Raw genomic sequence first — 13,846 nt, 5'->3', positions numbered from 1 at the left:
CCTGTGAAGGAGATGAAGAGAGATAAAGGTTCAGTCCTTATGTCTTCGTGGACATATACTCTAATGTAATGATACTTTACATGCAATATAATATAGTCTGATGAAAGCAGGTGCCTGGGCATTGACATGTCCATGTTTCCCTTAAGGGGATGTATATGTTTGTATATCTATGGATGCATATAATAAATAGCCTAAAAGATGACCAGAGGGCATGCACATTATCCTATAGAAATACCCAGAGACTCCAATATTTAGGAATGCCTAAGTGGAGGGTTGATGTTAACTCTTCCTGTCTGGTTTTAACCAGCATTGTAGATTGGGTCAGAAGGTGATAAGGGAACCTCAGACTGAATCCAGATTATCTGACCAGTGTCAAGGACTCTCAATTTCTCAGTTTAAAGAGATAGGGGTAGGGAAGCATGCCTATTTCAAGATATATCTGCGAAGATGTGCGACAGAAAGCAAGACCTCCGCAGATGATCTCAGAACATTGACAGACTCATATGAAAGAATATAACCCTTCAGACAATCTAAACTTGAGCCACATAGGGCTTTATAGGTCATAAAGAGCACTTTGAAAATCTACTGCTGCAAAGGATGTATGATGCTCCTTTTAGAGTGTTCCACAACATTCTGGCGAAGAGAGTATTTCAAACCAATGCTTCCTGCGGAAGGGACACGATGAAGGGCTGTATTTTTAACAGATGCTTTTTTGGAATAATCTGTGCAGAGTGCCCATCCATCAAGGCTTTGACTTTGCTGCAAGAGGGAGTTAAAATGCTGGCTTATGAAATGCTCATTCGGTTAACCTGGAAACCGATTATCAGTAGGACATTGTGATTCTGCTTAATTGGAAACGAGTTTTCAGAATGGCCTGCGAGGTCTATTCTGGACACAGCGCTTGGATTCATCTGCGTCGAAGAGGAAGGACTTATTTAATCTTCCAAGTTTCTATAGTTGGAGGCTTTCAACTTCTTTTTCTTTTTTCTTTTAAAAAACACGTGTGGGATTATTGTACTCTTGTAAAAGCAAGGAGTGAAAAAACATTAAATCCAGCGTTAAGGTGAGGTTCATTTGCTTGGCTCCTGCTAAAACTCAATGGGATGTGAAATTCTGTTTTATCAGGGAGGAGGATGGGTCTGGACATGTCTGTTTAGGAATATGTCCTAGGAGCTAAAATTGGCTTTTCTCTGTATGGTACGCAAAGCAACAATGAGCGTTAAGCTACATGGAAAATAGATGAGAGTGTTTCTCCTGGGAAGGTCTGTTGGGATCTGCAACCAAAGACTCTTGCATGAAGCCCAAACCCCTTAAGGCTACTTGCTGGTCCTAAGTTTTAAATATGGAGGTATGAGGGGTTTGTAGAACAAGGTTGGGAATCTCATTCAGCCTATGGTCTGGATTTCAGTTTAGAGAAGTTATTGGGAGCTGTGCTGGAATGATGGGTGAAATCAAAGGATGTTGAGAAGCTGGAGCGTGTCCAAAGCTGGGCAACCAAAATGGTGAAAAGTCTGGAAACTATAAAGCCCTATGAGGAGAGCCTTAGGGAGCTGGGGATGTTTAGCTTGGAGGAGAGAAGGTAAAGGGGTAATATGGTAGCCTGTTGAAATATATGAAGGGATCTCATACTTGAGATGGAGCAAGCTTGTTTTCTGCTGCTCCAAAGGTGGGGCAATGGATGCAAACTACAGGAAAAGAGATTCCACCTCAACATTAGGAAGAACTTCCTGAAAGTAAGAGCTGTTTGAAAGTGGAAGACACTCCCTGGGAGAGCAGTGGAGTCTCCTTCTTTGGAGGTTTTTAAACAGAGGATGGATGGCCATCTCTTGGGGGTGCTTTGATTGTGTCTTCCTGCATGGCAGAATGGGGTTGGACTGACTGGCCCTTGAGGTCTATGATTCTATGAATACCTAGAACCTTGTTCTAATTACCACAGTTCAAGAAACATATTGACAACCTGGAATACATCCAGAAAAAGGCAGCCAAGATGGATACCAAGCCTATTGGAGGAGTTGGATATGTTTAGCTTTTGGAAAAGAGAAGATTGAGAGCTGACATGATGATAGACATCCTAAAATATCTGAAGGGATGTTAGGTGGGAGATGGAGCCAGCTTGGTTTCTGCTGCTCCAGAAACAAAAACATAAACTTATAAGATTCAAATGACAAGAGATCCAACCTAAACATTAGGAAGAACTTCTTGACTTGTCCAATAGTGGAATAGACTGCCTTGGAGGATGGGGGATTCTCCTTCTTGGAGATCCTTAAAGAGAGTTTTATTTGATGTTTCTGAGGAGTGATTTAGTTGTGTATTTCTGCATGGCAGGAAGTTGGTCCAGATCAGTGATGCCCAAACCTTGGCCTTCCAGGTGTTTTGGACTTCAGCTCCCCAAATCCCTGACCATTGGCCAAAGTGGCCAAGGCTTCTGAGAGCTGAAGTCTAAAATACCCGGAGGACCAGAGCTTGGGAACCACTGATCTAGACGGTCCTTGCACAGGGGCTCAAGAAGAACTATTATCCAGATGCAGGGTAGTTTGCTGCAAGTGTCCCCATGTATGTGTTGTGTCAGGCGGTTGCTTCTCTCTGCCACATGGTCGAAACAGCCTTGGGCAGGACTTGGTAATGAGAAAGCTGTGCCTCTCTCTTATAGATCTGGCTTCTTTCCATAGTCTTTGGGCAAGCTAAAGACTCATTTATTTTCATTATAGCCCCATGGGTGTTAATTGTCTAAAAGCCTATTAAAGACTTGGCTGGCTTTACGCACTGCGAGGATGATTACTGAGAGCCAGCGTGGCAGACTGGGTTGGACTAGAGGAGACCAAGGTTCGAATCTCTGTTTGACCATGGAAACCCACTGGGAGACCTTGGGCAGATCACACTCTCTCAGCCTCAGAGGAAGGCAGTGGCAAACCCCTTTTGAACAAATCTTGCCAAGAAAATCGACATAAGTTGGAAATGACTTGAAGGTGCACAACTACAACCTGTAATAGAATTGTATTAACATACCATAAATCATGATTTTTAAAAATGGAATTGCATTGATGCTGATCCCCTCCCCTCATACTGGGTTTACCTCTTCTGGGGTAGTGTAATGATTTTTATGATATCTGTTTTTAATTTGAACTGTTCCTATCTCATACAGTCATATCAAAGCTGCTGTTCTGAGAGTCTTTGTCTTCAAACCTGGGTGGGACTCTGGCTGTATTGCAACCACCAGCATTCCTTCCCCATTGGCTGTGATGGTTGGGGCTGATGAGAGTTGCCGTCCGTCAACAAAATCTGGAGGGCCACACAACTCCCTTCTTAGCCCTTAAAGAAGCAGCCTAGGGATATTGTAAACAAAGAAATATATATCCCATGAGGCTATGCAGGGATGCTGTTAAATGGATGACAAAAATGATTTTTAAAAACCAGCTGCAGCTTGTAATCTATCTGGCAGTAGTTTGTACATCCAGAGACGTATCTTTTTCTAGGCTGGATTTCAAGGGAGCAAACAGAGGCCAAAACCCTGCTAAAAGTTTGGCATCAGACCATCATGTTCTCCCCCCCTCCCCCAGTGATTCTGCCTTCTTCTACGTAAGAAAAAGCTGAGATGGAGTGGACCATTTTTTGGTCTTCTAATACTCTGGTGCCAGCCACTTAATGGTCCTAAAACATCTTAACTTTTCCCCTGAGCTTTGAAAATATACTACAGGTCCCAGAATCCCCCAGCCAACAGGGTCAGTGGCCACAAGAGAAGGTTCACTGACTTAATCTCTTTCTTCTCAACTTATGGTGACCCATTAATTTCATAGGAATACTCAGAGGTGGTTTGGCATTGCCTTTCTCTGAGATGTAGCCCATGGAAACCCATTGGATTGGCTTGGCCAAGTCCCACTCTCTCAGCCTCAGAGGAAGGCAATGGCAAACCCCCTTTGAACAAATCTTGCCAAGAAAACCCCATGATAGGCTGCCTTTGTTGTTGTGCGCCTTTGTTTCCAATTTACAATGTGTATAAAATTACCTTCAGACTCTTTATAAGGTATATTATTCTTGTTGAGTAACTTCAAGTCATTACCAGCTTATGGCAACCTTAAGGCAGGCCTATCATGGGTTTTTCTTGGCAAGATTTGTTCAGTGGAGGTTTGCCAATGCCTTCCCTGAGGCTGAGAGAGTGTGACTTGGTCTCCAGAGTTATAGTCCAACACTCAAACCCACTACCCAGGGTTGCCACCAGTTGCTATTTTTTTAAATCCCAGTGGTTGGTGTTTAGTTACAGGTTGTTTGGTCCAAGTGGGGTGAGCTGCTTCCTCCCAGGTTCTCCCATTGCTTTCTCCACCATTCCATCATTGTTTCCTCTTTCATTTTTGTTTGGAGATGCCAAAGAAATGAGCCAGGGACCTTCCTACATGGCAAGCATGTGCGATTCCACTAGTTGGAGGCTTCCTCCAGTTGAAGAACATTACTGGACAAACTGGAGCTCCATCCACAGGTTTCGAATGATCGATCCCCAGTTTTGGTGACCTCCCTCTTGGTTTATCCCTCTCCAATAATGGAACTCCTCCCGCAGAAGAAATCAAAGCCACCTAATTGCCATTCATGGATCCATTTTTTAACGATGCCAATTAGGAATAGTTTATTAGCGGCCAGCTTGAAAAGCATCGGGGAAGCTAATTTACCCAAGGAGGCCTTTCATGCGCTTTGAAATCTGGGCTCGGTATCCAGGATCCAAATGAGATCACAAGAGGAATGAACCTGCCATTTAAAAGCTAATTTGTACACAGGAAATTTAAGGCCGAATATTCCTAGTGATGAAAAATGCATTATTTGGTCTTGTTAAGATGCTTCACTGCGGCTGTCTCTCCTTCTCCGATAATAATAATAATAATAATAATAATAATAATAATAATAATGATGAAATTTTGCTCTTGTTTTTGGCTGTTGGCTGTTTTTTGGTTGGCGATGAAAATTCTGCATTAGTTGTGGGTCTGTCCAGTGGAAATGCAGAAAATATTGCCTCCTTTTCAAATTTATTTATACCCCACCTTTCCCCCAAAACTTGGACACAAAGTGGCTTCTACGTTTCAAAGATTGCAATTAAAAACCAAGAACCGTAGTAAAAACATTCATTCTAAAAAGAGTTTAGAAGTGACAATTTAAACAATACAGCACTTACCTTTGGTTAAAAGCCTTCGATTCCAAAAGATTGAACAAAAGATTTCTCATCTCCAGTCTGAAAAGAAGACAATTCCTACTCTTTGTCTCTGCCTCCATGCTTTTACAATTTGCACAAAAGGTGAGGTTTGAGTCTCCTTTATCCAAAATGCCTGGGACCAAAAATGTTCTAGAGTTTTTTGGAGTTGGGGATATTTGCATATACCAATCTTGGAAGTTGGACCCAAGTCTAACCATGAAATTCATTTGTGTTTTGTATTCATCTTGTACATCCGAAGATAACTTTCTAGACGGCATTTAAAATAATTTGTGCATGAAACAGTTTGTGCACACCAAACCCTCAGAAGGCAAAAGTGTCACTCATGTGGACAGCTTTGGATTTTGCAGTATTCTGGATTTTGGAATTTTGCATAAGGAAATCTCAGCCTGTACTATAGATTTTTAATTCTCCATGAAACAAAGTGGACAGCCAGCTTTGAAGGAAGGGCAAAAAGGTACAAACGTCGCACCCGGTTGTTTCTAAGAACCAATATCTTGCAGGAGAGGAGAGGCATACGGTGGTTTCAAAAAAGCAACACGTTGGAATTTACATCTCTGTTCGCATGTAGTTTGCGCCTAGTTCTGTATCTAAAAAAGGTCTAATTTTGTGATTGGGGTTAATTATGTAAACCTCTGAGGCTTGAGTTTTGGCGTGCTTTTTGCAAATGAACCATTTTTCTTATGATCGCCAGGTGTAGAAGCTATTTAAAACTGTATCTCATTTTCTCCAAACAACCAAAAATGCTTTCGTTTGATTTCAAAGATTTCACCAAACGTTGTCATATACTATTTTGCAAACTCCATGAGGCTGGGGTCCAAAATACCTGACGTTTCATATCTGTGTGAGAATTTGACTTGTTCTTGAGCTACCTGGCTATGCTACTTAGTGGATTCTGGGAGTTGCAGTCCCCAAGATGAATTTCCCAAAGGTCTCTGTCAGACCTGCAACTCAAGGTGCATCTGCCATGTAGAAATAATGCACTTTGACACAACTTTAAGTGCTGGAGCTCCATCCAAAGGACTCCAGGAATATGTGGTTTTGCAAGGTCTTTCCCTTCTCTGTTTTGGTGCCTCACAAAACTACAAATCCCAGGATCTTGTAGGATGGAGCCATGGTGGTTAAAGCAGTGCCAAAGTGCATTATTTCTACAGTGTAGGTGCGCCCTCAGTTTCCTTCTGCTTTGCTTTCCAGATGGAAATTTATCCGTCTTTGATAACCACACTGTTAGTTCTAAAGAGTGAATTAAAGGAACCAGTTTTTCCTTCTTCTTCTTCTTGAAAAAACCTCCCTGTTTGTTTGTCAGGTTTTTGTATGTAGTTTAGTTACAGCGCCAAGGCAACAATGCTAAATTAAAATCCCTACGTTTGACAGCCCTGACATATTGTGCAGCAAGGGTGCATTAGCAGAAAGGGAGCGTTTTTCAAAGGAAAAATCCACATTAAAGTACTTTTGGTAGTACTCTTGGAACATTTGGGGTATGCACGCTTATTTAAATGCTGGGTTTCATTGTAATGCAGATGGTTTTTATTTTATTTTATTTGAAAAAATGCCATGGTTGGAAGAATGAATGAGTGAAAGCTCTTAGCTTAATTGAACTGGGTGTCTTAATATGGCAGCTCATCAGTCAGGAGTCAGCGTTTGCTCCTTCCATTGGTTGGGCTGGGTTGTATTTCTCTCTAGGACTTGGCAAAAGTAATGGGCAAAAGAGGTCGAGAATCGCCCCTCTCTTCCCTCCTCAGGAATAAAAAAGGGCTGGCCATAATAATAAACCAGCAAAGCACCATGAAAAATCTATTTTGTGAGCCAAGGTAGGAGGTGGGATTTGGAAAGGTAGCTTCAGTGAAGGGTGAAACCACCACGAATCCTGCAACATCTTTAAGACTATTATAGCACCAGCATCCAAGGGATGTCGCCTGCTTCATCTAATGCACAGAATGTCACCCAGTATTCCAAGTCTGTTTTTATTTACTTATTTATGCTCAAACTAACTCCCATCAGGGACCCAAGACCTCGCACAGCATGTTCGCCCTTTCTTTAAAATATTTAAAATATATATTTATATTTTCCCTTCCATGTACCAGCATGGTGTTGTGGTTTGAGTGTTGGACTAGGACTCTGGCTGACCAAGGTTCAAATCCTTGTTTAACCATCCCTGATTTGAAACATCCCTGGTTTAAAACAGTTCTAAGAGTAAGACTATTAAAGTGGAGGAAGGGAAATGTCCAACTGGAATCGTAGGAGATCTGCCTCCCTTGGAGAACCTCCCTCTTTGGATCCCCATCTTAAGAAGGATGAACTCCATCCTAGATGAGTCCGCTGGGTCTTTGCCAAGGCTTTCCAGACCAGCTTTGCTCATCCTTCGGGAACAAGGCGTCCATTCAGAGAGAACCCAGGAGACACAAAAAGGGACTCAGAGGCAACGTTGCCATTGGGGTAGGCTAAAAGGCAACTTATGAAAAGGGCTGCCGGCAGTCACAGCCAAGATCAAAGCTTCTCTTTTTGGAAGACGACATTCCCTTCTCTGTCCTGCCATTTCCGGCCTCCCAAATTCGGGCCCCATAATTCACAAACCAGCCTTTTCACTGGGAGATGCTGCAGTTGCTCTGAACTGGCACATGAATGTGCATCAATTAACTACATTCATTTGTAGTTTTGTGAGTCATTTAGCCTTCTCTAGGGCCGCAACAAACTACAGACCCCAGAATCCCAAAGCATGGAGCCATGGCAGCCAAAGTGGTGCCAAACTGCATTATTTCTGCAGTGCGGATGCAGCCATTGTGAACACCAAATGCTCCTCCTCTCTCCCTCCAGCCTTGCAAAGCGAAGCCTTTTGCCTTATTTCATTTGCAGGCTTATTATTATTTTTTGTGGGTGCACCAATTCCCTAAAGTTATTGTAAGAAGTGTTATTTTGATGTAACACAATTGCTGCGCACAAGCCATCTTGCCCGGCCTGGAGAATCAATGAAGTTAATTAGCAGTGATTAATGGGAAAGGGCAGATTTGTTGACTGTAAGCATTTGGGTTTGCAACTGGGCAACCCATTGTTGGCAGTGAGGTGTGAACCGACGCAACGTCCAACCCAACGTTGGCTTTATTTTCTGCAACCGTGGCATGCACTCCAAAAAAAGAGGGGGCAGGGAAAAAAGAACTCAAACTAGTGAAGAAAATGAAGGGATAAATATCTTTATTTCTAGCTCTTCCAAAGCATTCTTGTCCAGTGGAGTTGGGATGAATTCCTTGGAGCTGGGAAGACTCCAGGCAGCTTTAATGGGAGGAACTTTGGCTGAAAACTATAGTTTTGAGACTGCTGAAAAATCATCGAATGGCGGGGTCAGGGCTTCATAGCTGGTTCATTGAGGGGCAGCATGTTCTGAGTGTTGGACTAGGATGCTGGAGACCAGGGTTCGAATCCCCACCCAGCCATGGAAACACATTGGGTGGCTTGTGCCAGCCAGTTCACATGGAGACTCCAAGAAGCTTTAATGGGATTTGGTGTAAGGATGCGAGAGCTGGGCAAAGAACATAGAAGATGCAAAGCCACAGACACTGGCAAAACATCAGGAAGAAACTCTTCTAGAACATGGCCACATAGCCCAAAAAACCCACAAAAAGCTATGGATGCCAGCCATGAAAGCCTTCGACTTCACAGATAAACAAAGAAATAAATTCATTTGGGATGTGGTGCTGGAAAAGAGTGCTGAGGATATTCCATGGACAATCCACCCCACAAAACACTTGAATAAATGGGTCCTAGAACAGATTAAGCCAGAGATCTCCCTGGAAGCCAAGATGATCCTATTGAGGCTGTCATGCTTGGGTCATGTCATGAGAAGGTATGAGTCACTGGAAAAGACAAAAATGCTAAGAAAGGTGGAGAGAAGTAGGAAGAGAGGAAGACCGTATGCCAGATGGATGGACTTGTATTATTGAGGTCGTGGGTATGAATTTGCAAGAACTAAGAAAAGTAGTGGAAGACCAGGAGTCTCGGAGATGTCTCATTCCCAGAGTCGCCATGAGTCGAGATCACCTTGAGGGTGATTAACAACAACAACCACAGCAATAACCACGCCAACAGCAGCAGCAGCAGCAGCCCTGGATTTGAGACTGGACTAGGTCTACAACACATCAGTGACTTGGCAGCTGGTTTATTGCTGACTGGTCGTAGGTGGCCCCAGGGGCAAATTTGAGAGGCCTCCTACGTTGGAGCAAGACCTCCAACCCCTTTGTATGGATGTCTATTGATCGCCTATTTTGAATTTTATGCTGAAGTCCATTACTCTTGTGTCCTTTGAGCCTGGGCAGCATGCAAATAAGTCATTTAGCAATACACCACCGCAGCAGATGTCTTTCCTGGGGATGTTGGTCAGATGCCCTGGGACTCCTGCAGCCATTGGCTCCTCTGGCTTTCTCTGTTCCTCTTGAGTCAGCTCTTCGTTGCTCTCCAGGTAAAGCAGGTCACCTAGAGACTCTGGTGCCTTAATTATCCTTGCATTTGCCTTTCTCCGTCGCCGGTGATTTAAATGCAGCTACTTGAGCATGGATGTAAACATCGTGGTCCGCAGTCCAGCCAATGCGTTGTCGCTTTGCTGATTCCAAGGATGGGGCAATCCTGGATGGATTTCATCTCTTGCTGGGCTTCACCTTAGTATACCAACGACAACAAATGCTCATGCAGAAAGTTTGTCGAAGAAAGGTGTAGTTTGTCTTATTTGCCCATCTCTGTAAAAATAGCAAAAGAAAAACATGTGAGGCAGGAACTCTACTGGCTTTGGCTGGCTATTTTGGAATAGAGTTCAGCACTTTTAAAACCTGGATTAAAATCTGCATGACTGCCATGGGGACTATCATCTGCCACTGTATTAGATGTTTTTGGATTGCATCTCCCGCCAGCATAGCCAGTGGGGAAGAATGCTGGGATTTGCAGTCAGACAGCATCTGGAGAACTACATGGCTTCCACCTCTCCATTGTACCTACTCATAACTTGCTTCCCAGAACTTGGTGAAGATAGCAATGTCCCTTTTGCTTTTGCACACTCTGATCCTGAGGAATGTCCTAGTTGTCATATCCATGACTGATCTGTTGTCTATGGCTTTGTGGCATCCAAATATCAAAGCCAGCCTTTGCTTTGGCCCTAGAATTTGCTCTCCTTCCAAAGCCTCCCCTTTCATCCCAGCTCATCCTCTCTGTGTCGCGATGCCACGGCTCAAACTGCACACTGTTTCATCTTCCCCAGAAACCATCCCAGTTCGCCTGTGGCCACTCTTAGGAAAGGGAGAACAAAACCGAACACAAACAACACAGAATGAAGGCCTTCTAGCAGAGACAGCCTTTAATGGGCCCTGCATTGAGCTGAGCTTTTAACTCAATGGCACGGCACGCGCTTTCATGCACCCGGCTGAGGGCTTTTCTGAGCGCCACGGTCTCCTGCATATAAACAAGAAAAGAAATAAACTCACATTGGCATGATGAGACGCAGAGCATCTCTTTCCCTTTTCAGCAGAGAAGCTCAACGCTTCTGGTAGGCTCTGCATTGTAAAACCTTCCTAATTGAGACCAGATTGTGGAGCACATGAAGGAAGCCAAATGGCGCATTTGCGCTTCCTGATGTCTCTCTTTCTCTCTCTTTAAAGGAGTGGATGAACTAACCAAGCTGGAAACTGTGGCCTGTTACAGACAGCCAAAATAAAGCTGCTTCGAGTCACAGTGGAGGTATGGTGTTTCAATGATGCCTACGTCCTAAGAGTCCAGAAGCCACACCAAAGCCACACTCCAGTCCTTAGGGCTGGAGCGTGGCTTTGGTGCAACTTCTGGACTCTTAGGATGCATGCATCATTGAAACACCATACCTCCACTGTGACTCGAAGCAGCTTTATTTTGGCTGTCTGTAACAGGAATGTATATCCTGATACTTGTCTCTTTCTTGGGTTTGTGTTACTGCGTTTGTCCCAAGTTGCAGGGGATTGGGGTCTTAATGGGGCCACCCCACCAGAGAAGAAGCAAGGGTGCTAACAATGTGAGGAAAGCCATTGGTATATAAGATTTATGGGTGACTAGTGGTTTCGGTGTTTGACTACCACTTTGGAGACAATTCTGAGCTTGGCCATGAAACCCATTGGGTGACCTCGGGCAAGTCACTACTACTACTACTACTACTACTACTACTACTATTACTTGTCATCGTCATCATCCCACTTCCCCCCAAGATTGGGACCCAAAGTGGCTTCCACTGTAATGCTTTCAGCCTCAGGGGAAAGCAATGGCAAACTCCCTCTGAACAAATCTTGCCAAGAAACCCCCATAATAAGGTCAACCTGAGTTGGAAAGGACTTGAAGGCAGATAACAACAACACATTGGGCCCTTGGCATCTGCCGGGGTTTGGTTCCAAGACCCTTCATGGACATGAAAATCCATGAACACTCAAATCCCATTATATACAATGGCCTAGTAAAATGGTGTCCCTTATACAAAATAATAATAATAATAATAATAATAATAATAATAATAATTCTGTCCCGCTTTATGCCAAGCAATCAAAGCGGCGTACAGCAAGTTAAAATACAACCATATATACACAGTACCCCCCTTAAAACAAGATTAAACAGTATAAGATTAAAAACCAACTAATCCAAACAAAAAAACAAAAAATCATCATGGGCAGTCACTAGATGGGAAGTCTTGTCCATGGCCGAGTATTTTATTTCGGGAAGGCCTGCCGAAAGAGATCTGTCTTAATGGCTTTTAAAAAGCTCTCTAGATTGTTAATGTGACGGATCTTGTCCGGCAGGCCATTCCATAAATTGGGAGCGATTGCAGAAAATGTCCTCTGGGAGGTCGCCATCAGCCTGGTCTTTAAGGGTTGTAGTAAATTCCTCCCAGAGGACCTGAGGGTATGGGGCGGATTGTATGGAAGCAGGCGAGACCTCTTAGATAGGTTGGGCCCAAGCCATGTAGGGCTTTATAGGTGATAACCAACACCTTGTACTGTGCCCGGAAACTGATAGGCAACCAGTGGAGTGACTTCAGTATTGGTGTTACAAGGTCACTCCTTGCTGTTCCTGTGACCAATCTGGCTGCCATATTCTGTACCAACTGGAGTTTCCGGACTAGGCACAAGGGTAGCCCCATGTAGAGCGCATTGCAAAAATCAAGTCTTGAGGTTACCAGCGCATGTACTACAGTTTCGAGGTCACCCTGTTCCAGGAAAGGGCGCAGCTGGCGTATCAGCCGAAGCTGATAGCACGCACTCTTGACCATCGCATTCACCTGATTCTGATCTGAAACGACAGGTCAAGAAGCACCCCCAGACTGCGAACACAGTCCTTTGAGGAGAGCGTGAGCCCCTCTAGGACTGGAGGTTGCAGACCAGTACCTGGTTTGGGGGCCCCTACCGTAAATGCCTCCGTTTTATCTGGATTCAGCTTGAGCTTGTTTTCCCTCATCCAATCCATTACTGCCTGAAGACACTGGTTGAGGGGAGAGATGCTATCCGTCGTTGTCGCTGATGACCGGGACATGGAGAAATATATTTGGGTGTCATCGGCATACTGATAACACCCAGCCCCATATCCACGGATGATTTCTCCCAGTGGCTTTATATAGATGTTGAATAGCATCGGGGACAGGATGGCGCCTTGAGGGACACCGCAATTAAGCTTTGTTTTTGAAGAGCGACTGTCCCCGAGCATCACCCTCTGGAACCTGCCTGAGAGGAAGGAGTGGAACCACTGCAACGCAGTGCCTCCAATTCCTAACTCAGGCGTTCCAGGAGGATGTCATGGTCTACTGTATCGAATGCCGCTGAGAGGTCCAGCAGCACCAACAGGGTCATGCTCCCTCTGTCAATGGCTAGACGGAGGTCATCAGTTAAAGCGACCATGGCAGTCTCCACCCCATACCCGGTCCTGAAGCCCGTTTGAAATGGATCAAAATGGCAAAATCAAGGTTTGCTTATCTATCTATCTATCTATCTATCTATCTATCTATCTGGATTGGATCCATTACCCTACTGATGTGGGAGACACTGGCCAACACCGATACAACAAATACTCGTAGGGCTGCATAACTTCCATGTTTACAAAAACTGCTTAAAAACTCATGCAGCTCTCCCTGTTGAAGAGTAGTAACCTCAACTGGAGGAAGAACAGAGCCAGGCCTCACCTGCAGCTCATTTGGCTGCAGCTCATTTGGCTGACCTTCCGCAGCTGGGCAAAGAGTCCCAAGTCTACAGACCCAGGGAGAGCAGAACAGAGAAACTCAATGGGACTCCTTTCCCAGCTGCAGGAGAGGTGCTCTGGATTGGAACCATTGGACCATTTAACAGCCAGCTCTGGTTGTTGGAAGCAACTTGTTTGCCATTTTGTTTTATGGCTTCTGTGACCTCTGGACTGTTAGATGACCTTGCTGGATTCTTCGGCCATGGATTGCTTAACAAACACTGCTTGTTTCTTTAAATCTGGACCAACCTTGACCACCAAACAGGCAGGGATGCTTTCTGAGCCCTGTTAATGTTGACGTTACCTGAGCTATCTCTGTTACAGGCTTTCTTCCTTGCTCAGTTTGCAAGCGTTTGCTAGGTGAGCCAGGCAGCAAGAACCTCCTTGTTAATTGGTTGGATGGAGGCTGTTTTCCCTTGAAATGAATGCAATCCC

At 44.4% G+C, this 13,846-nt stretch overlaps 1 protein-coding gene across 7 annotated transcripts in view; it reads left to right on the top strand.

Moving 5' to 3' along the window:
* Positions 1-13,846, top strand: part of LOC149307480 (multiple epidermal growth factor-like domains protein 11) — a 282,125-nt gene that overhangs the window by 27,365 nt on the left and 240,914 nt on the right. Inside the window, exon 1 of one of the 7 annotated variants that reach the window (XM_089539258.1) lies at positions 1,012-1,063. The exons of the other annotated variants lie outside the window; for them this stretch is intronic. The gene's annotated coding sequence lies outside the window, so the exon portion shown is untranslated. Of the gene's footprint in view, positions 1-1,011; positions 1,064-13,846 lie in introns of those variants that run through there. 7 annotated transcript variants of the gene reach the window in all.

Source organism: Sceloporus occidentalis, unplaced genomic scaffold, assembly GCF_023333645.1.
Source record: "Sceloporus occidentalis isolate IW3139 unplaced genomic scaffold, rSceOcc1.0.p SCAF_9, whole genome shotgun sequence".
Classification (NCBI taxonomy): Eukaryota; Metazoa; Chordata; class Lepidosauria; order Squamata; family Phrynosomatidae; genus Sceloporus; species Sceloporus occidentalis.
Note: the sequence above shows the minus strand (reverse complement) of the source record. Positions and strands in the feature narration are given on the sequence as shown.